The sequence below is a fragment of the Canis lupus genome, chromosome 19 (genome assembly GCF_011100685.1).
Source record: "Canis lupus familiaris isolate Mischka breed German Shepherd chromosome 19, alternate assembly UU_Cfam_GSD_1.0, whole genome shotgun sequence".
Lineage (NCBI taxonomy): Eukaryota > Metazoa > Chordata > Mammalia > Carnivora > Canidae > Canis > Canis lupus.
The window spans coordinates 36,915,799-36,943,035 of NC_049240.1; the positions used below are offsets into that span (position 1 = coordinate 36,915,799).

At 44.5% G+C, this 27,237-nt stretch overlaps 1 protein-coding gene and 1 long non-coding RNA gene across 2 annotated transcripts in view; both read left to right on the plus strand.

Moving 5' to 3' along the window:
• Positions 1 to 27,237, plus strand: part of GPR39 (G protein-coupled receptor 39) — a 198,189-nt gene that overhangs the window by 65,911 nt on the left and 105,041 nt on the right. The window lies entirely within an intron of this gene.
• LOC111091166 lies at positions 1,195 to 9,023 on the plus strand. The gene is made up of 3 exons (XR_005374198.1): positions 1,195 to 1,354; positions 6,948 to 7,161; positions 7,856 to 9,023. It is a non-coding gene; the product is annotated as an uncharacterized LOC111091166 (long non-coding RNA).

Here is a 27,237-nt window from a genome sequence, read left to right on the forward strand (position 1 = left end):
CGAGCCGCATAACCTTGAATCAGTTTCTTAAGCTCTTTGTGACTCCATTTTTTCATAAAATAAAGGAAATAATAATACAAGCATATGTCATTGTTTATAGGGATTAAATGTGGTCAGAGCAGTAGTGGACATCTGAGGAGTATACAGGATGTGCCAGCCATTGTTATTGACCAAGAATGGCCCCTTAGGGGCCGTGTGTGAGACAATTGGAACAGCCTCAGTACAAGATCAGCTCTCATCCATCAGTAGAATCCCATGGATTAGCCTGTGTCCCATCCCTTTTGCTTCATCCAGCTCACTGGTGGGTACATGACACAAATGTCAGGGGTCTGGGCAGCCCTTTATATTGGTTTCACATCCAACTGATTATGGAGAGCTGCTGTAGTCATCCCACATGTACAAGTCCCTCTTGTGTTAGAAGAAGTCTATTTCTGGCACCCAGGCTGCGATCCACATTGGTTATATGGCCAATGCCAGTTTTTTCGTGCTACCCCAGAGCACAGTGCCAGGTAGTATATGGCTCTCAAAAAGATCTCTACCCTCAGTCGCCACTGACATTGTTTGACTCCAACACCTGATTGCTCTTCAGTGTTCCCCCTCGTGGAGATCATAAAGACTCTACACTGCATACAAATTGACCACTGAGAATTCTAGCTCTGCATTCTCTTCCAAGGCTTATGGCACAAGCCCAAGAAGGCCTTTCAGTGTCTGGAGAGCTGCTTCTTGGGGCAGGAATCACAACTTTCCTGGGTACTTTAGATAGAGGCTACTTTAGATAGAGGCTACTTAAAATTCTCAGATTAGAGATGGCTGGGAATATGCTGTCCTGGGAATCCCAATGGTATATCAGCTGCCCTCTTGTTAGTTGGTGGATCAGATGTAGGAGTTTCTCTTGACCTTGAAAGGAATGTCTCCACTCAGCCTCATACACTGAACCCCAAGGAACTGAGTTTCTAATGCAGGCTCTGGATCCTGTTCAGATTAATGACCCATCTTTAGTCCCTTAGGTCACTCTGTAAAGCTAAAAGTGTACTTTTTAGTGCAGTTTCACCTTCACTCATGATCACTGGTGTGTTGCACTAGCTACAGGCTTGTGGCCAGCTCCAGAGGCCAATATTCAGTGAACATGCCTATGGCCAATTGCATGATATTAACATGTCCCTGGGGCTGCATGGTAAGGAGAATTCTGTGTCTTCCTTATCTAGCTGCTTAACTGACCAGAAACCTTGAAAACAAATTCCCTGTTTAAAAGAAGTGAAAACTGCTGCCTAAACAACTGAGAAAGATTTCAGAAGGCATCGGTGAGCTGGCAAGGAGCAAAAACACGTGAAGGCCACAGACTGAATGGAAGCAGGTATTAGAGAGGTACAGTGGTCCCTTGTGGTTATTTGCCAGATTAGACAAACTTGACCATTGGTTTGTATGGGCATGAGAGACCCCCCCCAAAAAAAGCCCCAAATTAGAAGTTCACTTGGTCTGTCCAAACTGGGAAGTCCAGTCAGTGACTGACTGTCCCAACATACATTAAGTCAGGATCTCAAACAGTTATAGCCTCAGAGTAAGGATGAATAAGCCCCAGGGGACAGTAGGAAGTCTTGTCTCTACTCCTGATTCTGAATGGAAGGGATGTATTGTCCTACAAGTGGTAGTACATCTGAATGTCCTCATGTAGGCTTGCAGCCTGGACTCACACTATATGGGACGTTTGAAAAACCTCAGGTGGAAAATTGAGTTTTAAGTTGAAGTCCGCATTGGTTGTACCACAGGCACTTGGCAGAAGGAAACACATCTTCTCTGGAGGAACTCGCCTGTAACCCAGGCCTCGAGGAATTCTCATAGATAACGTTCTGGGAAAAAAATGAGCTTATACTTTGAGAAGAAAATTATAAAACCACATATGGGAGTCAAAGTACTAAGAGTGAAAGCTTGAAAAACCAAGATGGCTGAAGCCTATCCAGAGTGGTTTCAGACATTGGTACTAGAAGGCGCAAATTATAAAATAATAAGCTTAAGGTGAGAAACCAAGTGGCTTAGAAAATAAAAAAGGATAATGAGATTTTAGGTAGTCATGCAGATTTGACAAGGAACCAAATAAAAACTTTCAAGGTGAAAATTATAATAGTCAAAATTTAATAATTCTGTTTAACAGATTTAATAACCAATTAGATGTAGCTGAAAAGATTAGTCAGCTGAAATAAATTTAAAGAAATTTATTCATTAGTGCAGTCCAGAGAGGCAAGGAGATGGGAACATGAGAATTAGCAGTCATGAAGGATAGAGTAGGAGTTGCAGAAGAATACTGAAAAGAGACTATTAAAAGAGATAATGCGATGATTTTTCCCAAACTGATGAAATTAAACAGATTCAGGAAACTATGATGCCTAGATAGCTGTCCAGGGCAAATGTAATGTCAAAGACAAATGTAATTAAAGTAGCTCAGGAAAAAAATGTACATAACTTTCTAAAAATCAATCCATTTCTAGGTCCTAGTTGCTTTCCACATTGGCCAGCAGGGAAACTGAATGATAAGTAGGCAAATTACTCGCTTCTTCTGGACTTTCTTGTTTGTGTGGTTATAGTCTTAGTTATACCAGAGGAATTTCTGGTGAACATTTTTGAGAGCTCCTCGGACTTCACTTTGGCTCATTACAATGACTTGCATGTCCTGGGTGAGGAAACAGTCCCGTGTGTGAGGGTGGGAGGTAAGGTGGGGGGAGGGGGGGGCGGGACACCTTTATTTGATCAATAGTCATTGAATAAGAGTATTTTTACTAGGCAGATCAAATCTTTGTTCTAATCCTTTTCTTCTCTATGTGCACTACCATGCAACAAATTTTGCTATGTTAGGAGTGGCATATATTTTGTCAATTTTTAATACCTTATAAACCTAATCTGTCTCTGGAAGGTGAAAAGCTACATCAGAGGGTAGAAGAGGCTCAGACCCCAGTTTCTTTGGACACATACCCAGGGACTAGGAGCTCGTTAGCTCTGATGAGACCCCTGTGAGAGTCCGAGGGGAGCTGTGTGTCTCAGCAGGCAGTCCTGTGGGCACCTGCTTACAGCTGCCTGTTTGCCTATACTCTCTCCTGCTTTCCCTCCTGCCCTGTCAGCAAGCCACACTGTTTTGCTGAAGCCCAGCTCACTGAGGGTGCAGAGGCCTTCCCTTCAGTGGAGAAAAGCCAGAAGAACTCCTTCTCTCTAAGAAAGGAGGGGGAGAGATAAATGGCAAGTTGGAGGTGCAGCACGCAGCCTCTTAATGCACATATACTTTGCTTTATGCTGGCATTGGAGACAGCCAGGAGATGGAAAAGGAAAGAAGGGCAGTTTTCAGGCCAAATCCTGCTTCTCCTCAGAAATCTCTAATCATAAGCTCTGGATTTAGACTAAGGGGATTTATGCAATATTTATCGTATATTTAATGGACTTCTGTTATATTCTGGGCAGTATTCTAGACAGTGGGGGGTGGGAATCATAGTGAAAAAATAGACAAAAATCCTGACCTCCTAGAGCTGATAGCCTAGTGGGGGAGCCAGAGCACAAGCCAGTAGCTGCTGGTGGCTGGTAAAAGCTGTGGAGAGGAATAAAGCAGGGAAGAGAGAGGAGGGTCTGGGGAATGAAGCTGGCTCTTTTCAGGATGTTCAGGGAAGGCCCAGAGGCAAGGTGCTGGGAGCAGAGCCATGCAAGAGGGAGTGCTGGTCCCAAGGTGGTGGGCAGGCTTGCCTCGCACTGGACAGAAGCCCACACAGCCTGTCCTCAGTACGGAGACTGCCCTGACCATGGGCCCCCAGCTCTAGGCAGGCGCTCCTGAGCTGGGGAGCTCCCAAACATCACCCCAGGGTGGAGGGAGTGGAGATGCGCTTGTGAAGGCGGACTGGCTGGGAAGGCTGGGGTGGGGTTAGGCCAACAACCAGGAAAACCAGGCCCTGGAGCTGAATCTGTAACTGGGTGCCAGCTCAAGTGTGAACCATGGCAAAAGGAGCTGCTATAATTTGCGAACCTTGAACCAAGCTGAGCCCCAAATTAATCTTTTTTTTTCCCCACTGAGCTGAGCATTCAACCAAGGATTTTTCAAAACAGCAACACCTAGTAAGCCAGTCTGAACCAGAACCAAGCCTATTCATTTTCTAAAAGTATTGAACTGGAACAATATAGGAATATTAAAGTATCTTTCAAACTAACCCAGAATTGAACGGATCATTCACAAGTGCCCAGCCTGAGATGGAAAAAAATCTCTTTTTAGAGAGACCATTCTGCGTGTATTAAATGTCTGGCTGAAGAGTCTGTCCTCTTCAGCACTGCCTTGTGACCTCTTTTAAATTGTAATCTTCAGCTTAATTCTTACATTTAACTTTTCATTTGCACAATTTGTTTGCCTGGTTTTTCAACATGGTCTTGACAATAGGAGCCCCATCTTGTATTGCCCAGAGATCTTAGCACAATTCTGGCTAGGTGTAGGATAGGTGTATGAGTGTGTGTGTGGGTGGGTGGTGGGGAGGAGGGGCGGGCTAGGGGCATGAAGCTACTGAGTTTGAAATTTGTTTTGCAAGCCAGAGGAAGCCAGTGGAAAGGTTTTAAGCAGGGGGTGGTGTACTCAGATTTGAGTTTCAGAAATCACACTGTGGGGCAGAAATGTTGAGAAGGGGCAGGAATGGAGGCAGAGAGTCTGGTTAGGAAGTGATTGTAGTAATCTGAGTGAGGAGTGATAAAAATGCAGTGTGTGGTGCCCTGCAATCAGAAACTGGGTTGGAATCCTGTCTTCTTTTATTTATTTTTTAAGATTTTATTTATTTATTAGAGAGAGAGAGAGCACAATTGGAGTGAGGGGCAGAGGGAGGCTTCATATTTCCTTGCCTTGTGACCTGGGGCAAATCATACCACTTGTGCATGCATTAGTCCTCTCTCCTGTGAAGTTGGAGGCTAATCATGCTCCCTGCATCATGTGCATGTGATCTATATGACACAGTATGTGCAAAGTATGGAGAGCTTCAAAATAGTGCCTGACAACAGTGGGCACTTGGGTCATTTTCATTAGTGGCATAGAGAGAAAGTAATAAGTAGGAGACATATGTAGGTAGTAGAATCAATAAGATTGAGTATGGGTAAGAGTGAGAAGGAGTTAAGGATGCATCAGGTTTCTGATTTAGACAGTTAAGTAGATGGTGGCCACATGAGGGTAGGGGGATTTGGGAAAGGAACCAGATTGGAAAGGCAACAGTTGAACGTGTTGAGTGGGAGGTGACTTAACCTGGTAGGTCTGAGTTTTAGCAGAGCAGTAGAGGCTATAACTGGATACAGACATGGGCTTTATTTGCAGAGCCCCTGGATATGTTGAATTCACCAGAAAGAAGATGCAGAGCGGGAAGACAACATTTGGGGCAGGTTGATATTTCAGAAGCAAATTTAAAAAGACAAGGCTATAAAATAGAGGTTAAGGAAGCAGCTGAAGAGGTAGGAGGAAAACCAAGAACAAACCGGAATCGCAGAAGCTGGGGGAAGGAATTCCAAGTAGGGTGTGATCATTCAGAAATGAACACATTTCCAGGGGTGATACGGCTTCACTGGCCTCCATAGTCTGGTTTTTCTGGGAGGGAGTAGATAGATTTCAAGAGGCTGAAGAGCAGCTGGGAGGGAGGATTGGAGAGAGCATGAGTAGGCAACTCTTTCAAGACTCTTGGTCATAAGAGGTGGGGCAAGATATAGGCCCTCACAGAACTTCTTTCCCTGAATCAGGGTTTGGATTTCCTTGCCAAACCAGGCGACGTTACAGAAGTGGTCCGAATCTTTACCTGGCTGAGGCCTCTGCAACCCTCTGAGGGAGACCTACCCCTTTCCCAGTCTCTGTTGAACCAATACCGCAGGAACATGTTTATTGTCTCTTTTTTCGAGTAAAATCCAAGGTCCTCAAAGGCAGATATCTTTCCTGTCAGTGCTCTTCTGTTTCTCCCTCACTAATTAATGCCTAGCGTTATGTTGGCATTAATTCCCGTTATTCACCCTATCACACAGGGCTCCCCTTGTGGGATCCAGGACAGAAATTTCCCTCCGGCTTTTATTCCAGGCATGATTTTCCCTGAGCAGTGGGATTGTTTCCATCACATGAACACTGCCTCGTTTCATGTTTCCCTCTGATTATGCTCCTCTCTTTGAGGAACTGAGTCAAATTGTATCCCATTTTAGCAGATGATAGAACATTCAAGCACATGTTGTAGTATGAATCATTCAACACATCCCTAGCTTCAGCTTTATTTTTCCTCACTTTATTTTTCATCTCCCTGGTTTCCTCATTTCCTAATATTTAGTTTCTTACCCTGAATGCGTTTTTCCAGGTTCTTCAAATACCTTCCAAAACAAAGTGAGTTTATACATCAATAATAGGAATGATAGGGTGGTAACCAGAAGAAGCTGTGAGGAATTCTTTTTGAGACTTAGGAGAAGTGAAGTAGATAAGAGGCTGAGATCACAGGTAGTGAGAGGGGATGTGATCCACATCCTTGGAAGCTCTGTTGGGCTTCCAAGGGATTTCAGCCTTGTTGGAGACAAATCAGAGACAGTAGGAAGAGAATAATAATATAACAAGGCCATACAAGAAGAGTATGTCTCCATAAATGGTTCAGGTGAGGAGACATATGGGTATCAGAAAGGAGAGGCCATCTTATGTGATTGGCATGTTCTAGAAGGCTTCATGGAAGACTTGGGATAAGTCTTCAGCCTTGAAGAAGAAATGAGATCTAAAGAGTGCACATAAACCTTATGTTCATTGAGAATGGGAGTAGCCACCATGCCAGATGGCTGGACATCTAGATCAACTCATGGCGGGAAGGAGGCACCAGCTGGCATTAGGACTGTGACCCGTAGGGATCAATTTGTGGACCTCGATTTGGAAGCCCTGGGTGGTGGTCTCTGCCAAGGTCGGAATAGGACAGGATCTGCTCTCTCTTTCCTGGTAGCTTGACCTGCGTCTTCTGGCCAAGGTTTGTGGATAAGTGTGCCCATTCCTGCCCATTCCGATCTGCCTTCCTCGCTGACCACAATGTCCATAGAGAGGGCAGGCTGGACTGCAGTTCTACCGAAGGCTCAGAGAGCACACCTTCCTTGCCAACTCATCCATCAGCAATAAACGGAACTTCTTGACAGTTTTAAATTTCCTGCCAGGAGCAGCTGGTGAGTATTCCTCCAGAGAAGCAGTCTTGGAGAAGTTTTAGCAGCATCTAGCTAGAGAACGTATTTTCTCTCTCCTCCTCCTTCCATCTCTCCCCCCACTCCCCTCCCCACTGGTCTCCTTCCCTTCCCCTTCCCTCCTCTGGTCTGATTTACCTTTAAAGACCCTGCTCTTCTTGGATCCCTAGTCCCTGGGAATTAATTTAGGGACAAGGGAAGGCTTTCTCTGCACAGCCAGCTGAGTTACTACTCATTACCATCTTTAAGATTCAGAAAGCAAAAAAAAAAAAAAAAAAAAAAAAAAAAGATTCAGAAAGCAGCCCTCTCTTTAAAGGTTCTTTTAATGAGCCAGTCCAGCATCGGACTTCCAATTTTCGCCCCTGCCAGACAACAGCCGCTGGGAGGGCCTGGGAAACCAGTCTTGCTTCCAGACACTTGCAGCTTTTGGGGCCACAGGAGCAATATAATTATTCCCCATTAGTGCTCTATGAAAGTGCAGATGGTGTGCAGAGGCCGGATGCTGTTTGGCTTGCCTTTTTCCCTCACTGAAACATTTTGGTTTATGCCCCTTCATTTCAGAAAATAAGGGCAAGGCCTGGCTCAGCGTGTTTACCAGTCTCTCCTGCTGGACAGGTTAACAGCAGAGTGCAGTGCTGTAAATGTCCTATATGGAACCTCTAATTACTTATTTACCCAGGCACATGAAGATACGTGTTCTCCTCCAGCAGGAAAATGTGTGAATCAGAACTCCCTCTGCTGCTGCAGGAAGCACAGTCCAAAAACCTCCGTCACCTGAAACCAGAGGCAGAAGCCCGAAAAATAACCCGGTGATGATTTTATCAGCGATCGGCAACAAGACCCTGAAAACAGGAATGTGGATGTCCTGTAGGGTGGAGGTTTCAGGGCTCCCCCACCAAGCTCAGCCGGCCCCCCTCCCCCGAACCAAACCATTTTTTGCTTTCTCTCCACTTGTCCCTGGCTCTGTTTGAGATTAGAAGTATTTCTGACATGCTGTGCAAATATATGCAAATTCGATGTGAGTTCTTGTCAACTCCACTTTGCCCAGTGTGGCTGGGCTGCTTGTGCGGCGCTGGGCGACTGGCCTCCCGGAATCCCAGCAATATGGCCTGCCCGGCCCGTGCCAGGAGCTATTAGCAGCCTTGACGAATGGGATGAAGGAGCTCAGAGAGCCCCACCGTCCGTGAGTAATAAATACCGGGGCGCTTAGGGTGCGGAGAAGCACGAGGTACTGTCAGAGGCAGGAGGGAAAGAGCTGGCTTTCTCTGATTTTTTAAAATATCTGTTTGGTTTCTGAGTCTTACTCTCATTTTTATGCAGCCTTGGTGGAAATTTGCTATTCTGACAAGAACAATTATTTGATGACATCCTTATTCCTGGGTCTTTTTTCAGAGCTGGTCTTCCGAGGCTGCTGAGGTTGTCCAGAGGCAGGCATCCTGATGCACGTGAGGCTGGAGGCAGAGACCGTGTAGAGATACACACTCTAATGTCTATCCTCACAGGGCCTACCCCTCATTTGCATCTGAATTCCAAATAGCCAACATATGGCACTTAAAATGGACATCCTCGAGCAACTGGAAATCTGTCTGTTTTCTTGGGATCGTCATGGGTCATCCCCCTTTTTCTATCTCTGGGGTCTCTCCCTCCTTTTTCAGTTACCTTAGTTGTCTGTTCTTTGTAGGCTGAATATGAGAGGAAGAGTGGGTTCTGGTTAGGTTGGGGAGGCCAGAGGAAAGGGGGCAGGTGGAGAAGTCTCTGTACTCATGTGACTACTGCTACCTTCAAACTTCGCTCTTCATAAACCAGCCCTGCTAGAGAGCAGAGGATCCTTTGTGCAATCTGTGATCTTACCGTTCTTGCCCATGCATCCCTGTGCAAACGGTAAAAAAAAATAAATGTTGGACTCCTCTAGGACTTTTATGTAATTGTCATAACTAATTAAGAGTCATAATTATTTCCTACTTTGGAACAAAGCTCTTTCTCACACTCCACTTAGTATGCCAGGTCTGGAGTGTGTATGAATAAATTCCTGTTGCTCCTCCCCCTGAAGCTGTCCAAGGAAGAAACAGCTCAAACACACCTTAACCCCCCGCATTTGGAGTGTGTGCCCTAATGACTTACTAATGGTTCTTGAGAAATGGATAATCTCTGCAAATGTCTGAAAGAGAAATGAGTGGTTTGAAGGGCTCAGCAGAATCCCAGGAATATGTTAGGATAAAGGTTTCTTTCAACCATGTCCTTGAAATGCATAGCTGTTAGCTGTAAAAGGATCTGTATTCTGGGTCCCTGAAATAGGCTCCAGCCTGGCGTCATCACTAAAGCAGCACCATGGGCAGCCCGGGTGGCTCAGCGGTTTAGCGCCGCCCTCAGCTCAGGGTGTGGTCCTGGAGACTCGGGATCGAGTCCCACATCGGGCTCCCTGCATGGAGCCTGCTTCTCCCTCTGCCTGTGTCTCTGCTTCTCTCTCTCTCTCTCTTTCTGTGTCTCTCACGAATAAATAAATCAATTTTTTTTTAAAGCAGCAGCATTTAGGCTCACATGTCAATTACAGGTGACCATTGTGTCCAATTTTTTTTGTGTGTGTGTCCAATTTTTAACATTAAATTTGTGCATGAGTCTTTTTTTTTTTTTAAGATTTTATTTATTTATTTATGAGAGACAGAGAGAGGCAGAGACACAGGCAGAGGGAGAAGCAGGCTCCATGCAGGGAACCTGATGTGGGACTCGATCTCCGGACTCCAGGATCACGCCCTGAGCTGAAAGCACTTTCCACTGAGCCACCCAGACGTCCCTGGTGCATGAATCTTTAGCTACGAAGAGCCTAAAACCATCATTTGTGTTCTTTTGCACAACATCTAAACATTATTTTCGTGTGTCTATTGATTGGCAACAAAACATCTCTCAATGGAACTTTGGTTTTCCATTAATTGAAAGAGCAAAAGCCACTTCTAACTGGTGTCAGTTGATTCTAGTTTGGGCCCTGGTTCCAGAAACCTTGAGTGGTGACTGTCTATTTTTTGGATACCCGAATACTCCTTGGACTTGAAGCCCTCAAGAGAGACCATTTATCTCTATCAGCTTCAAAATGCTCTTCTGGCAGGTGCCGCCTATTCACAATTAGAAGGGCCTGCTTCTCCTAACAGGCCCTCACAGAGTTTCCTTTCCCCTCAGATGACAGTAGGACTCTCATCTTTTTCAGTTTCAGCTGTGAGGATGGCATTGTGTGTGGCATATTTTCCCTATGTTTCCACGTAAACAAGAATTAAAGCCATCGCTTAGAAGAATTAATGAACGTTGGGTGACTCCCTGTCACACCCATAAGATTCTAGCACAATTAAAAAAATACATAACCTAGCTGTTGAACTCATTTGTTGAACTGTTTAGAAGAGTGTTTTCTTGATGTGAAAAACAATTGCAGTGCGTCATAGGTTCCCCAAAGTGAATTTTTTGTAAACTGCTTAGCCTGGGATTTGTCGTGACATCACCTCAACGTAGCTCTCCAAATGTGCTGAAATATTGTCCAGTTGTTTCTCTGTTACACGCTACTAAATAGGTATATAAAAAGGACATCATTTTATTTATATGTAGATATGAGATATAAATAGAATAATTGTATGCAGTGCTCGGCAAAATGTGAAAAGGGGTGCGGCAGCCCAGAATATTCTATATTGAGTAGGACCTTAAAAGAGACTTAGGAAGTCTTTAGCAACTGGGAGTCTGAAGATAAGGAAAGATCAGGGCAAAATTTCGTGTCATGCAGCTTGGCAGCCGGTAGGTCTCAGTAACAATAAGTAACATTTATGAGCGCTTATAGATATCAGGACTGCTCTGAGCATTTTACATGTGTTTTCTCCCTTAAGTGATTTAGATGTAGGCACTGAGAATTGAAAAGGATAAGAAAAGAACTTGCCCCAGTGAATGGCACAGCTAGAAAGTCCCAGGGTCGAGGTTTGAACCCCAGGAGTCTGCGGTACAATTCTAACACTGTCTATCTGGAGTTAGGTCAGATTTCACAGGTTAAGGACATAGTCCCAACAAGCCTGCTCTCACGGCAGACACACCTTGGGGACTCCCAGGTCACTCACATCTCTGACTAATTAGCTACAAATTCTGGTATCCTCTGACTCCCTCAGGTTGGATAATTCACTAGAATAACTCCTAGAACTCAGGAGAGCTCTATACTGTGATGATGGTTTTATGATGAAGGGTACAAATCAGAAACAGACAAAAGAAATGCCTGTCGGGTAAGGTCTGGGAGGGTAGGAAACACAAACCTTCCACTACTCAGAATGTGTCACCCTCTTGCAGAAGTCTCCACTGAACCTAGAGTCCAGAGTTTTTATTGGGGTTTCCTTATGCAAGGTAGTTGGTTGAACCATAGGAGACATGATTTAATTCAATCTCTGCCCCACGCTCCTACTTCTTCCCAGTACATAGGTTAGGTCACATCACTTGGCTCTAAGTCCCAACCCTCTAATCACATGGTTGGTCGTTGGCACAACCAGCCCCCATCCTGAAGCTGTCCAGGGGCCCTCCCAAGAGCCACTTCATTATCATCAACTCAGGTGTGGTCTGAGGGACCCACCTTGACTAACAAAGACACTCCTGTTACTTAGGGGAATTCCAAGGGATTAGAGGCTTTCTCCCAGGGGCCAGAGACAAAGGCCAGCCAAATTCTTTATTATACAACATAGTCTAACTGCAGAGGCACGTCACTCACTATAGGAGGTCTCAGCTCCTTTCACTCCCTGGGTCCTGCATCAAGCCTCTGCAATGTGCCTCCCAGGTGAACATTGACTTTTCTGTTTCTGAGGTCTTGCCTGAGCCCTGGCCACTGGGTAAGTAGAGGGCTGCCTTCTGAGGATCAGAGGCTGAATGTTCAGGGCCCTGCAAGTTTTCTTTTTCTTTTAAAGGTTTATTTATTTGAGAGAGAGAATGCGTGCAAGTGGGGGGAGGAGGGGCGGAGGGAGAGAATCTTAAGCAGACTGTGTGCTGACTCTGGGCTCGATCTCACCACCCTGAGGTTGCCACCTGAACCGAAACCAAGAATCTGACTCTTAACTGGCTACACCACCCAGGCGTCCCTGGGTCCTATCAAGTTTTCTAATGAGAAGGTGTAGATTTCCCCAGCAAAGACAGGAAGCCACCCATTTGGATAACAAACATTGCCATACATTTAAATGCAGCAAGCTGCAAAAGTTTTTCCCAGAGACCAAATGCACCACCTTGCTAGGTGCAAAAAAAAAAAAAAAACCATATTTATGTGCCACAGAGGGCAGTGCTGGCCTATTACCTGCTATCAGCAGCTGGGAGCCCAGAGACGCCCCTGTCCCATCCTTTTGCAGACAGAAGTGTTGGGGAAGGAAAATGGAATCACAGACCGCCCGAGGAGAGAAATGCCTTTTCACACTTTATGTTCCTCTGCCCACCAGTCCAGATGGCCTCAGACCATGGGACCCAGCTTCTCGGGTACAGGGCTCAGAGGGGTGCTTGGATCAGCTGTTAAGTCCCACAGGCCTCTCAACTTCCCAGGAGAGGGAAGGCAGATAGAGAGGGAGGGCTTCCTAGATATCCAGAGGGACTGGACAGTGCAAGGAAGAGACAAGAATCAGAAACTGCTGGGGAGTCAGAAGATGGGAAACCAGAATCTTCCCTGATGACTCTAGCTTCTCCCCAGTATGATTTATACCCTCTCACCTCCAGGCTTCTCCCTGACAGCCCAGAGGCAGGACAACTCTTGCTGTGCTGTGATGGGACTAGGGGATGAGCAGCTTAATATATGGTGTTGTCTGGATATGCAGGGGGGAAAAAAAGAAAAAAAAAAGTTGGAAACCTTTCTGATTGTTAAAATAATATATGAACACTAGAGAGAAAGTGGAAAGATGTGCAGAGCAGAAAAAAAAAAACCCTAATTCCTGCCTATTCTCAAAGAGAGCCACTTGATAAATTTGGTGTTTTCCTATCTAAAACCAATACTGACCTAACCTCAAACACCTCACATGCGCACACACACACACACACACACACTCAGAAGGCTCATATGTATCCACACACATGTGAACATGCACACACGTACATGCTCGCATACACCCACATATGTACGCACACGTGCATGTGCACATGCATTTATACCTGCCATATGTGTTCATTCTTGTGTGCACACACACACACTCACATACACACACACTTATCTCCTCCTATCTGATTACTCATTTTCTGAACTTGGGAACCAATTACATGTAGAAATGGATACATGCTTCTAATCGTATTTGAAAAATTTTCATTACATTATATTGCAACTATGTTTGCATTCTTCATAATTCCTTGAAAACAAAGTTTTGGATAGCTGTGGCCTTGAGTGAATCTCTTCACTGCCCTGACTCCCTGGTTTTTTACCTGCAAATAGGCACAGGGATTCCCACCTCACAGACCAAATGATAAGAGGTCTTAACGAGATGGAAGGTGAGGAGGTGCTGGCGCTGTGCAGGTTGTACCGCAGGTGACACCCCACCACTAGTTCTCTCTCTGATTCTGTCCGCATTGGCTTTGACATTTTATCTCTGCCTCAGTTTGGCTTAACTGTCTGAAGACACCTGGCCAGGTCCTGAAGCATCTGAATGGAAAATGTCACACACAGCTCAGAGGGGAGAGGCTCTCAGGAGGCTGTTGGCCCTGGGTGCAAGAAGGGTCACCCAAGATGGGTAGGAGGGAAATATTTCCCAAACCAGTAACTAATTTTTAGAAATCTGTGCATCCCCCATGAGAGACTTCATGGCACCAATGATGTGGATCAAACGAATGGACTCACAGTCAAATCAGTTGGTCATGACATTTGTACACACAGTCCTGGTACGTGTGATCAAGTAACCTTGACAGCTTACTTGAATTTTGACTCCTTAAAAATTAGCCACAATGGTGACTTAAATTGCTCTATAGAATTAAATTCTTTTTGTTCTTGGTTTTATTGTTTGCTACCACAAGAGATCTAGTAAGAGAAGGCACACTGATGTTGAAATATGTGAAATGAATGACGAGCATAAACATGATGATAATTCTTCAAATGTGCCTCAAGATGGTCCTTATCTGACGGCACCTTGCATTCATCGGAACACCCGATGCATGCAGACCCGATGCATAAGGGTAGCTCTCCACCTCCAAAAGCCATTGTTAAAAGGAGAAAGTAGAGTGATGATTATATCCAATTTGGCTTTTGATTTATCCAGAATAAAGAATACCTTTACCCCAAATATATTATTTGCAGGTATGGTTAAAAAGAAACCCTAAAAATGAGCATTCTTTATCTCATTATCTAAAAGGAAAACACAAGAATCATAAAAATTAATGAGTTTACTTATAAAGTGCACATTGCAAGAATTCCCTGAGTCACATCGTGAAGCAGGGTTTGGTTCAAATGTGGCGATGAATTTTAATATATATTCAGTCCCCAAATCAACCCTGATATATTATAACACTTTGGAATTTATTGTCAACAAATCACGTTTTTCTTACATAATTAATCCAGAGTAAATTAAACTTTGTGCATCACTTGGTAAGTGCAAATATGTACAAATTTGACTACATATTATGAATATGATTAAATGTGATTAAAAGTAAAATTTATAATGCATTCTTTAATACTGTACTGATCTGAATGAGATATTTTAAACTTAAAATCCGTTCATACATAGAACCACACTGCTACGTATTTGTCATAAAACACACAGACCCATGGTATATGGTTTGTCACTTTTTTCTTCACCTTTAACTCTCAGCCCTCAGCCCCAAATCCAATTCCCTGTCCTTGCCAGGTATAAGGAGCTTGTCCTGCATTAGCCTGGGCTCTGTCCTCTCCTGAAGGAATTAAGCTGTACTTTGGCTCTTTGTCAGTGTAGGGCTGTGTGTAAGTCAGGAGTAATTATTGTTCCTCATTCTTGCCTCTACAATTCTGCATGTATCAATTTTGCAGGAGCTGCTGAGTTGTAAGTCAATCCAAAGCATATAGATCCTAGTGTACGTGCTATACACTATTTACTGGGAGAATAGGCCTAGGCTAACTGGGACTAGCATAGCACACTACCCCAGCCTAGCAGTGGGGAAGATGGAAGGTTCTGGAAGAGTTACTCATGCAGTGACAAGGACACCCAAAGGATGACCCCCTTCTGTCTTGGCATTCTCTCATGACTTCTTAATAGCTCTGGTACTCTCCATATGGATATATTCCTGTCGTCCTTGGTGGTTTTGATTTGTCTTTGTGAAACTGAGGTAGTTTCACAGAGGTTGGGGACTCCAGCTTAGGCTTCAGGTTGGAATTTCTCTTCTGTCAACTGTGTGACCTTAGGCAAGTAGCCTACCTCTCTGAGCCTTTGTGATCTCATCTGTATTCTAGGGTTAATGATAGTTTTTACCTAACAGGGTTATTATGAAGATAATGAGTACCACTCAGAGTAATTATAAAGAGCCATTGTATACTTGTCTACCCTGCATTTAATTGTTTGCTTTCTCTAATATCTACATATAACACATCTGTACGCTGTAACACATCCACATCTGTATGTATGATGCATGCATGTGTTTCTTCTTTTCTATCCCTCTGTGTGCCTAGGATACTTAGACTTACCAATTAATATCTTCTTACAAAAACTTGACTACTTATAGCCTAGTGCTGACCGGAAGTGTTACTGATGACATAAACAGTCGATTGACACGTTTTTTTTGTATTGTTTATGTATTGTGTCCTGTATTCTTACAATAAAGTAAACTAGAGAAAAGACAATGTTAATAAAATGATAAAGAAGAAAAAATACATTTGCAAGACTGTGCTATATTTATTGGAAAACATCTGCATATTAAGTGGTCCCGTCCAGTTCAAACCTGTGTTGTTCAAGGTCAACTGTAATAGCTGCAATTGTGGTGGTAATTATCTCTCTTCAAGATCATTCGCTCACTTCTTGGTGGCAGGTACCAGCTCTGGTTACTCTGATAATGACCTGCTGTGTGACTTCCACAAGCCACCAGTAGAAGGTGAGATTCTGCGGATGTCTCTACCTCGCCCCCAGGCCCCTTCCAGCTTGCTGTCCCTCATTCTCTGTCGGCTGGCCACAGAGACTGCCACTGCCAGGGGGCAATGTGTAAGCAGATGGGAGCTGCTGACCAGCTGACACTTAGCAGAACTCTTATTTATTTATTGATGAGCCATCTCTCCAACTAGAATGTAGCCTCCCGAGGGCTAGGACTGTCACTGCTGAATCCTCAGCAGCTAAAACAGGGCCTGGCACATAGTGTACACTCAGGAAAAGTTTGTCGAATATTGAGCGAGTGTTGACTCCCTCCCGCTGGTCCTCCCTGGGCACCTGTCTCATGTGTACCTTTGTTTACACTTTCTGGGGCCAGGCCAGCCCACAGAGGCTCACTCCCGTGCCCTTTCTTGCTCACCAGGCTTTTGAGGGGAGTGAAATTCTCAGTGTTGTTGCCACTAGCTATCCTTTGTAGGCCTCCTTAGAGAGATGTGAGTTGAGGTGATGCCTCCAAGGAGGGTGGCACATTTTCTGGCTAACTCAGCTTCTCATCAGATGGCTCATTTCTGGGGACTGAGTAATGGGCTCTGCTTAGACTTTGGTAGCAGGAGGATACCTGGAATGGCCCAGAGTTTAAGGTAGTACCTCAGGCTGCTGGTCAGCCTCAGGAGGAGGACTTGGCTATCTAATATGGGGCAGGAAACTACCTAAGAATGATAGAGTCTTTTGGGGAAATAGGAGGCACAGATAACTGATATTTCCTATCCGAATATTCTTCGACCGCAAGCACAGGACATAGAAGGTCAATGCTGGGGGCTTGTCCACAGACAAGTAGGTCAGAAGTTTTCCAATTTTTTTAGCTGACCACCACTCTGATAACCTTCAAGCAGAGTATTCTCCTATCAGTATCTACAAGGACCTCCTAGAAAAAATCTAGTGTGGGTTGTGGGTGATTTGCCCTCTGTCTCCACATATAACTCTACCCTCCTTTCTTCACTGAGTGGTAATGGGCCAATGTGACATAACCTTCACCATCTACTGGGGCGTCTTAGTGCAGCACCTGGCACAGGTGAACACACAGTGGATGTTTATGAGCGAATGAGTGAATGACAAAAACTGAAGGGAGAGAGGGAAGAAAGGAAAATTATTTCATATGGATGGTGTCAGTGCTAGTTTAGAAGGCCTTAAATTTTTATGATAGCAAAAAACTAAAAGGAACCCGAGTGCCCATCACGGGGGCCTGGTTAATTGCATAATGCCACATGATGCAGCAGTTTAAAAAAATGCAGTTTCTCTGACACTGAGAAATTTCCAGGCACTAAATGTAAAAAAGCAAATCACTTGTGTGTGTGTGCATGTGTGTGTGTGTGTGTGCACCCGTGTGTACTAAACTACTTTTATGAAAAAAAGAAATGGTAGGTGGGACAGGAAAATAAGACCTATGTATTTACATGTCTCATATAAGCAAAAGAGACTCTGAAAGACTACAGAAGGCCCAATAAAAATAGTTACTCCTTTTTAGGATGTGGGGAGCCTAGTGGGGGGAGAATAGGAGATAGGAAAGGAAACTTTTCATCATGTATGTGTTTTGTGCCTTTTAAAATGTTTGCACTTGGAAAATGTATTACTTCTTCAAAAAATACCTTTAAGTTCCTCAAGTCAGAAGCCCATTCTAGTCAACTTTTCTTTATCTGGTGCCCAGCATAGCAGGTGACTGGAGCTCTCCCTTGATCATGACAAAATTGATTTCCTTCTCATTCTAGCCAAGTCTACCTCATCTGAATTGTTTCCCTTCACTTAGAAGAGAAGAAAGAACAAATGGTCTGGCTTGAAGGAATTGCTTAGTTTCCGATACATCTTTTCACTTCTCAGTGGGGGTGAACTATGTTGCTGATCTTCAAACTCGTGGGAGGTTTCTAGCCTCCAGAAACACTCAGTTTTACAAGTAAATGTCTTTAACTGTTGGGGGAAAAAATGGTAAAATTCGGACGTGGATACCACTTGCCACACTTTCTGCAAAGATGCCAAATCAGAAACCAGCCTCCGTTTCAACACGTTCTCTGTCTGTTTCCTTCACGTTTCAATCTTTCTGTGAACAGCTAGGTGTTCAACATCTTTTACGGGAGCGACTTTAGAGAAACAAAGTCAGGTCCATGTGTGGGTATGTGGAAACCATTGATATGTCCATAGGAGCGTTCTCTTTTTGCTATGTTTTTGAGAGGAGGGTTTTAAATTATTGCGCTATAAACGTATTGGCATAATAAGTGGCTTATACTCTTTAGTGACAATTGGTAATTTCCTGAGTCATTATAATCAGGTTAACATATTAACTCAGAGAACACTTGATCAATGTCCTTATTGAAAAAATATGTTATGACCTAGCACATTTCCATCTATTACAGTGTTCTTGGTCAATAATCATAATTTTTATTGTAATTATTGAAAGCTAGTTTCCCCTCTTGTGCAGAAGATTGTGAATGCAGAAGCACACAATTGTGCGGGATCAAGGTGTCATCCATAATAGCACATTCAGCTGAATTTATGTCCCTCTCCAATTAGGGGACAATCAAGCTCAAATTAATTTAGCTCTCAGCTAAAGAGCAACAGCAAAATCAGCTCACTATAAAAATTGTTATTGAATTTTATTTCCTTCAACCTGACGCACCTCAGTGCATGGGGAGATAATACTGGCTTGAGGTCTGGGGGTGAGGGACCTTGGGATTGCATTACCTGCTCTGTCTGTGGGCTTCATGACAGCTCCGTCCCCTGGTGGACCAACATCTAATGAATTGTTAGAGGTCCACAGAGATGGGCTGCTTTTGTCAACTCCTCCTTCACGGCCGCTTTTGGAGTGAATTCTGTTGTCTAGACTGTTGTCCGGCGTCACTTGAATTCAGGCCACATCTGTAACTTAAAACTTAGATGGTAGCCTATTTAAAAGAGTTTAGAAAAACAGGTGAAATTAGTGTTGGTGTGCTTATTTAATTCAGTGAATCCAAAATATTATTTTAACGTGTAAAAAACTATAAAAATATTTATTTGTACCAGGTCTTCAATGTTTGATGTGTTCTTCACCTTCGCAGTATTTCTCAGTAACCTGGCCTGAGTTCAAGTCCTGTGTGGCTGGTGGCTGCCTCGCTGGATGGGGCAAGTGTGACTAAATTTCTTCAGTTGTAACAAGGTCATTAGGGTTTGCTGGGTGGGGATAGACGGGCATGCTTTGGGTGCTCAATGGCAATAAAACACACACAAAACATACAAGCAGGAGAAGATACCACATTTTCATTTTTACTGTTAGTCTCAGAAGTCGTTGGCAGATTTACAATCTCTATGAATTGGCTTACAGCTCCTGTCACCATCTACCTTCTACACTAATAAAGGCAGAATGGATCCTCATAAACATCCTGTTTCCTCATTATCAGAGCTTGGCTTCACCAATTGCTGTCTCATAAAAAAGAAGGTCTAAAAAATATTATTATTATTTGTTGCCCTGAAAAATGCACCTTTTATTTTTGAAGCCTGACTCTAGTGCTTCTGCTTTGATATCAAACAGAGCATGAAGCATATTGGCAGATATATGTTTGGGGAATAAGGAGCTGTGGAGTATTTTATCTCTCTGGCCGTGTTCCTGAAGAAAGCACAGACTTAAATCTAGGAGAGTATTTTAATTGTTTAATATTATAAAACTTTAATAGGCATTCTGAGGCGTAATGCATGGACATCATTTGTCACTGAACTTGATTCCTGCAAACCCGGAGATGTGAGATATAAGCCTGGAGCTCTGGCATTTTTGGCACATGGAGAGCCTCACGCTCTGATGAAATGGCCCAGGTGGGAGAGAAGCCACTTGGACGGCTGACCCAGTGGACGTTTATAACCTCCAATGAGGCTGCTGCTTGCCAGTGCAGGAGGCCCTCTGATGCCTCCCTGACAGGCTTCCACCCGGCACAGTCTCGCCACTGCTGTTCCTACCCTCTTTCCTCTCAAGTGAGTAGGTGTGCCAGATTCCTGACTGGTCTCCCTGTTTCCAGCCATGTCCTCCTCAAATTCATCCTCCAGAGAGATCTGTTTAAAGTGCAGATGTGGTGGTGGGGCTCTTGGTTTTGGCTCAGGCATGATCTCAGCATTGTGAGATCGAGCCCCACATTGGGCCCTGTGCTTTGTGCAGAGTCTGCTTGAGTTTCTCTCTCCCTCTCCCTCTGCTCCTCGCCCCCCATGCTTGCTCGCTTGCTCTCAAGTAAATAAATAAATAAATAAATAAATAAATATTTAAAGTGCAATGGGGAGCCCATCCCCCACTGCGAAGCATATTTTAATGGCTCCCCATTGCCCTTGGGTCATTTAAGTTATGGCCTTCAATTCTGCAGCTCCATGTTGCTATAACTGGATGCTTCTCCCTTTGCCCTCCTCAGGCTTCTTCCTCGCTGAGAACTTTAGTCCACCTCCTTCATGAGACTCTAGGCTCCACCTCCTTCAGGAAGCCATGTCTAGGGCTTCCCCACTCCACTCCAGGGAGGTTAAATGTCTGTGCCATATTCAAGGCTGTAATACTCTTAGCAGATTATATGTGCGTATATCATAATGCCTGTTTGTGCATTGTCTGTCATCTGAATAAGACCTCACCTTGCTAGTTTTTGGAGTCCCTTGTGCCAGGTTCAGTGCCTGATACAGGTGCTCTGTTGGAGTCTGCTGGTGGGTTGGGCCAGTTCTGCGAGGCACAGGTTTCTGGGCCTTTCCTCTCTATTGGCAGTTGAGGCGCGACATCTCAGTCAGTTCCTGGGGAGGGCCAGCCGTTCCCCTTCAAGGCCGAGCCATCCAAAGCCTGCTTTACCTGGAGGCCTGGCCACATACAATGCATGGTGGTGAAAATGGATTGCTTTGGCTCAGTTTGATGAGGTCTCAGAACTTCACCAAGAAGGTAGTGTTTGGGCATGGACAGGAAGGGGGCGGGTGATATAAAGAGGTGATCCTTGAGAAGTCGGGAGTATCATCTCCATCTTAATGGCAATGGGAACATTTTTAGCAAGTAGGGGAGGGTCAGGCTTGCTGTAAGGAGCAAGGGGGAGGGTCAGCTTCTTAGAGCCCACTTTCCACTGCACATGTGTGTTTCTGTCAGTCTCTAATGGGGGGGATGAGGGGGACAAGGCCAGAGTTAGGGACTTATGTCAGTTAACAACTGCATTATGTTATGAGTATAAGAAAACCAAAAGACCAGTGCCTTAAATAAGATTGGGGGTTACATTTCTCTCATGTGGCATGAAGCCTGGCCATTCAGGGCTGGTACAGGGACCATAGTGTTTATCAGTGTCTGTTGTCCTCTGCTGTTCTGAGCACAAGGGGCTTTGTTCTCAAGGTCACAGGATGCCTTCCCCTTTCAAGCTGGAACAAAGCGAGAAGTGGGTGGGAGGGATTAAATTCAAAGGTCAAAGAAAAAAGCTGCCAAGTCTCTTTTCTGGATGGCCATCCAGTGATGTCCGGTGGCACCTCATTATCTGGCTTATGTCACATGGACACTATTCCATGGACACTGCTAGCTGTAAAGGAACCTAGGACATGTTGCCCCCCACCCCAAAACTGGGGTTCTATTAATCAAGAAGGAATGAATTAATATTGGGTGGGCAATCTGCCTTAACCCTAATTTTCTAACATCTTCCCATGAGGTCTTTTTATCTTCCCTATAACATTTGGAATTATCTTGCTTATTTATTTGCCTGTCTGTTGGCTGTGCCCACCCACTAGAACATATGTTCTGTGAGGCCTTGTCACGCTTGTTGAGTCCTGCCCATTTCGCCTCTCATACCATGGAGGGGGGCCTCCTGTATTTTCGTGCCTCCAGATCCAGAATAAAAATCCTTAACTGGGTTCCCCAGTGGGTTATTTGGAAGAAGACCCCATCTCCCAAAGGGTCAGGGTCTTTCTGACATTTTTCACATGATTGATTTTACCAGGCTAGTTACCTCATCTCCATCTCTGGGACCTCTCGCTCTCGCTCTCGCTCTCTCTCTCTGTTGTTACTGAACAAATTAGCCAGAGTGACATACTGGATACTGATTAGCAATGTGTATAGCAGTTTTGTTTTTTAAACTGGCAGAATTCCACTGTTTTGCTCTTTAATTCTTAATTTACATTTTAAACGCACTATGTCTTCATTCATGTGAGAGTGTCCTCTTCTGAGTATGTCCTTAGTGGGACAAAGCATCCTTCCCCCTCAAGTAGTTATGAACATTGATGAGTTACTCAAATTATTCAGTCATTTTATGATTTGAGCTGAGAATATTTATGGCCATTTCTCCCCTGTGAGGTAACAGTCACTTATGTAAGTGGGCTTAAAATGTAGAGTGGCATTTTGATACTTCTAGAACCTTTTTTGGGGCCCTGCATGCTGGAGGTTTTAGAGCCCTTGTTCTATTGGAGATCCTCTTTAGGCTTTTGGTTGGCTGTGCCCCGTGATGGTCAACACATATGTCCTACCTCAGAAGTCCTCACTGTGCCCATGTCCTCCTCCTGGCTCCCATGTTTTCCTGTGCTTCTACAAACATAGTTCTTACTTTATTTATTTTTTTAAGATTTTATTTATTTATTCATGAAAGAGAGAGAGAGAGAGAGAGAGAGAGAGACAGGCAGAGGGAGAAGCAGGCTCCATGCAGGGAGCCCGACGTGGGACTCGATCCCGGGTCTTCAGGATCAGGCCCTGGACTGAAGGCTGCACCAAACCACTGAGCCACCTGGGCTGCCCTAGTTTTTCCTTTATAATGAGATCACTCATTTATTTGTCCAGTGGAGGTTTTAGGCAGGGAGGGTCTATATCCTATCCATCTCTGTCTCCCTGAAACCCTCCTAAGGGTTGGTAGGAATCAATAAATGAGCATGAAGAACTGAATGATAATAAAAGCCTACATCCAAATGCATTCTGTATGACAAGTACTGTTCTTAGTTGCTTTAAATATATGAATACATTTTATCTTTATAATCACCCTATCAAGCAGTTACTGTTGCCTTGATTTAATGGATGAGGGAGCTAAATCAGAGGGAGCCACTGAGTAGCCTTCCTAAGATTACATGACTGATAAAGAGAGGGGCAGGATTGAGCCCCAGCCACGTGACACTAGAGCCCACCTGCTTCCACCCTGCACCACAACTGACTTCTGGTGTTAGTGGAAGCCACCACTCACGTACATGGCATTAGGGCTGGGAAGCAGTGCTTTCCTCTGATTCGGGGGCCTCTAAGTGGGGATACTGATACCCAAGGGGATAACTTGACTCCAACAGCTATCTGAAAATAGAAATTAGTAAAGATCCAGGAAGTTGAATTGATATGGACCTTTCCTAATGCCTGAAGGACTGCCTACTAGATGAGACTCCTCATACTCCCCCTAGGCCTATGCCTGTGGCTACCAGCAGCCCTGGTAAAAGGAGGATCGCCTCCATATGGGACAGGGCACTCTGAAGAACCTGTAATAGGACTAATGGGTAGAGGACTGGCCTACGGTGTATATGGCTCTGCTGCCACCTACACATGTGACAAGTCACTCTGAGTCACTCCATAAAACACAGGTGCTCATTAGCTGCTGGGAGGCAGCATGACAGAGGGCTTCTGCTAGGAATTTCACAGACCAGAAATTTTTTTTAAAAAGAGAAGGGCCTAAAAAATTAAAAAAATAAATAAAAAATAAAAAGAGAAGGGTCTGAAATTAGGTCTTTACATATTTATTTTGCCAAGTAGCTTTTAGAAAGGGAAAAAGACAAAGATCTCTTACCACCATCATTTGATTAAAGCATTTTAACTCCCCAAAATATGAGTGGGATTATCTTAGAGAAAAAGGCACAATTCATTAAACTGAGTTCAGGTGGTTAATGTAATGAAAAACTCACAGTTTTTGTTTTATTCAATTCAACCCGGACCTGTGAAAATTCTACAGCCATTGTTGAGGGCCAGCTTCTTGGAACAAGCAATGGAAGAAAAAAGAGGAGCCCTGCTGCCCACTACTTGTGTGACCTCAGGCAATTTATGTAGCTTATCTGATTTGCAATTTTCTCCTCTATGAGTTGGGGACTGCTTTCCAGGGGCTCCGTGAAGCTCGAATGAAGTGCGTGTTGAAGATCCATTACGTGGGAGAAGTTCAGACCATGCTTAGAGTTTTTAGAGCAGTGATTCTCAAATGGTGGTCCCGAGCAGGAAGTATGAGTATCACCTGGGAGCTTCCTCAAAATGCATATTATCAGGCTCCACCCCAGGCCTGTTGTGTCAGAAACTGTAGAGGTACAGCCCAGTGGTTTGTATTTTAAGCAGTCCTCCTGGTGATTCTGATCCACGCTCAAGTGGGAGAGCCAACACTGTAGAGGACCCTGTCATCTTTGTAATGGTGGCAGCTGCTGCGGTGGTATTTGGGCTCTGGCAAATCTCCCAGAGCACCTGTGAGGAGGAACGCTGAGACTGTGCTGGTATTCCTGATAATTATCCACCTCAAGTTGCACTTTCTTCACCCATCCATCCCACCTGAAATGAGGCTTTACCTGGACATGTTAATCATGGATTACTCACCTGCCTGTCTCTGTTAGATTCCTCATGAATGAGCTCAGAACACCAGTGGCCACCTTCTAGTCTGGCAGTGGCTCTGCAGAGTGGGGGGTCCCACCTCCCATCCAGCTGTCTCTGACTTCCATATGCCAGGAGTTAAGGCAGGCTACACCCTGCACTTTGTCGTTTATCATTTCTGCTGGATGAAGCTTGAAGGTAGGTGTTGTGGCTTGTGTTCCAATCCACACTCTGCTCAAATATGGTGCTATAGGACACTCTCAGAATCTTTGTCCCAATGGACAGCTTTGGTCATGCTTCTAATCAAAATGGTCCCTTCACAAGGTACCTGCAGAATAAATCCAAAGAATTTTGGGGGCACTTGGCACTTGGTTTCTCTCTGAACCACATGAACTTAGCTGGGGTGGCTCAAACACATATTTCTATCATATTCTGTTTGTCAAAGTGCTCTGAGGGCCTGACCAGGTTCAAGGGGGGAGGAAAATAGACCCCATCTTCTGATGGGCACAGCGGGATTGCATGGCAGGGGCACATGGGATGGGGGATATATTATTGTTTTTTTGAAAATACAGTCAGCAAAGGGGGCTTCCAGGCAAATCAGATGCCCATGTGGATCAATCTGTAATTCTAGTCTGAAGAATTATGATGGAAACAACTTGTGGTGCAGAGAAGGCAAAACAATATTGTTCTTCACATATGTATGGTTAGAAAAGAAGGTAGTCAGTGTTAGGAGGATCAAGAAATTCCCTGTGCCGCCCTCTGGCCTACATCCTATTCCCTCCCCACCCCCACTTCTCCTGCCCCAATCCTCAAGGTGTTGAAAACACTCTAACACATGCAGAATATAAAAATTAGAATATAAAAGTTACTACTACAAAATATAAAAGTTAGAATTTAGTAATAAGGTCTGCCAAAGCTGATAGCAAGGGTTCCCCAGGGAGTTAGTTGTGCGAACAGGAAGGCAGCTTGAGTCCCAAAGCCCTGGACGATTAAGGATGAGAGGAGACAGTCCCGGCAGAGGGAGGTGGTCAGGAAGGAGGAGACCCAGCTGTCCCCATCTCACAGGAGCACCAAGGAGGTACTGCTGGGTCTAGTGCCTGCCAATTCCTCAGCTTCCCCTCTTCTCGGCACAGTATTACCACCTGACTTCTTTAGGGGAGCCCCCCATGTGCAATGTGAACCTCAGGATTGCAGATGTCTGTGAGCTGGAGGCTAGAGCATCATGTTTCAGAAATTTGGCTAGATTGACAGGCAGGAGAGAAACTCACCAAGGAGCACGTTGATTTCAGCGTGTTAAAACAATCCTCATCTGGCCACCTGGGCTTGTGTGTGGGGGGGATGGACTGTAATTTTATCTCAGCTGCTGCCCATCACTGCAAGTGTGCTATTAAAGGCAATCTTGCTGCCACTGCTGTGAAATGCCAGCTGAGAGCTGCCAGTTTCCTGGCTGACCGGTGACTGGGGCTCCCATATCCTTTCACTCCAGAGTGTGGTGTGAAATTGAAATTGAGTTGGGACTGGATTCTTTCCTCCAGATGAGCCTCCTTTGAAAGGAAAAGAATTACTTTAAAACCAGGGGATCAGTCTGACTGATGACACTCCCACGCTGGCAGGCAACTCCCGGACCTCCCTGTGGATTATCTGCATGGTGGCATCTCTGGGGTGAAAATCCTGCCCTCGCTGCCCTGCCATTCAGCTTCTCCTGTCCACACACACCACCACCCCGGCCCGACACTCCCACATTTGCCTCTGTGAAATGGGGTCTGCTAGTTTGGATAACGGACCCATTAAAATCATATCCCGAATTTTGGGGTCTACAGAAGCACATTTTCAATATTTTGTGGGTTTCTATTATCCATGCCACTAACTCTCTCCTTCATCACTGACAAGATTCTCATCGATGGAAAGCTAAGGAAAATAATGTGGTGGCCTGGCTCTGTGGACTGAAAACCCATGGGGCAGGGAAAAGAGCAGGAGTATGGGAAATCCCAGAAGGAAAATAGGCAGGAATGGGCCAGGTGATTTGGGGTGGAGTGTGGACAGAGGACTTAAATTTTTTAGCTCATTAATTGTTACACCATTTATGAAGGAGGTAGAGGCAGTTGGACACATTTATTTTTCCAATCTGGTCATCGGTGTTCTCAACAACAAAACAGAGATAATAGGAATATCTTTCATATAGGGTAGATTGGAAGATTCAGTGAGATAATATGTGCAAAGTGCTAAGAATAGTGCCTGGAAACAAGGAAATAACAAAGGTTCTTTGTCACTGCTACTATTACTATTTGATAGAAGAATAACTGAAGGTACAAAGAAATGAATGAGAAAAGGAGCATGGTAGGACAGAAAGTCTGTGTGTCAGATGCACACGGGCAACCTTGGGTCTGTTGGGGAGGAAAAATTTTCCTCTGTAATTCAAGCTTCTCCTCGCTGGTCTAAGAAATTGACATGAGACAGATTAACAGGAAAAAATTAAATTTATGCATATATGGGGAATCTACATAAATATGA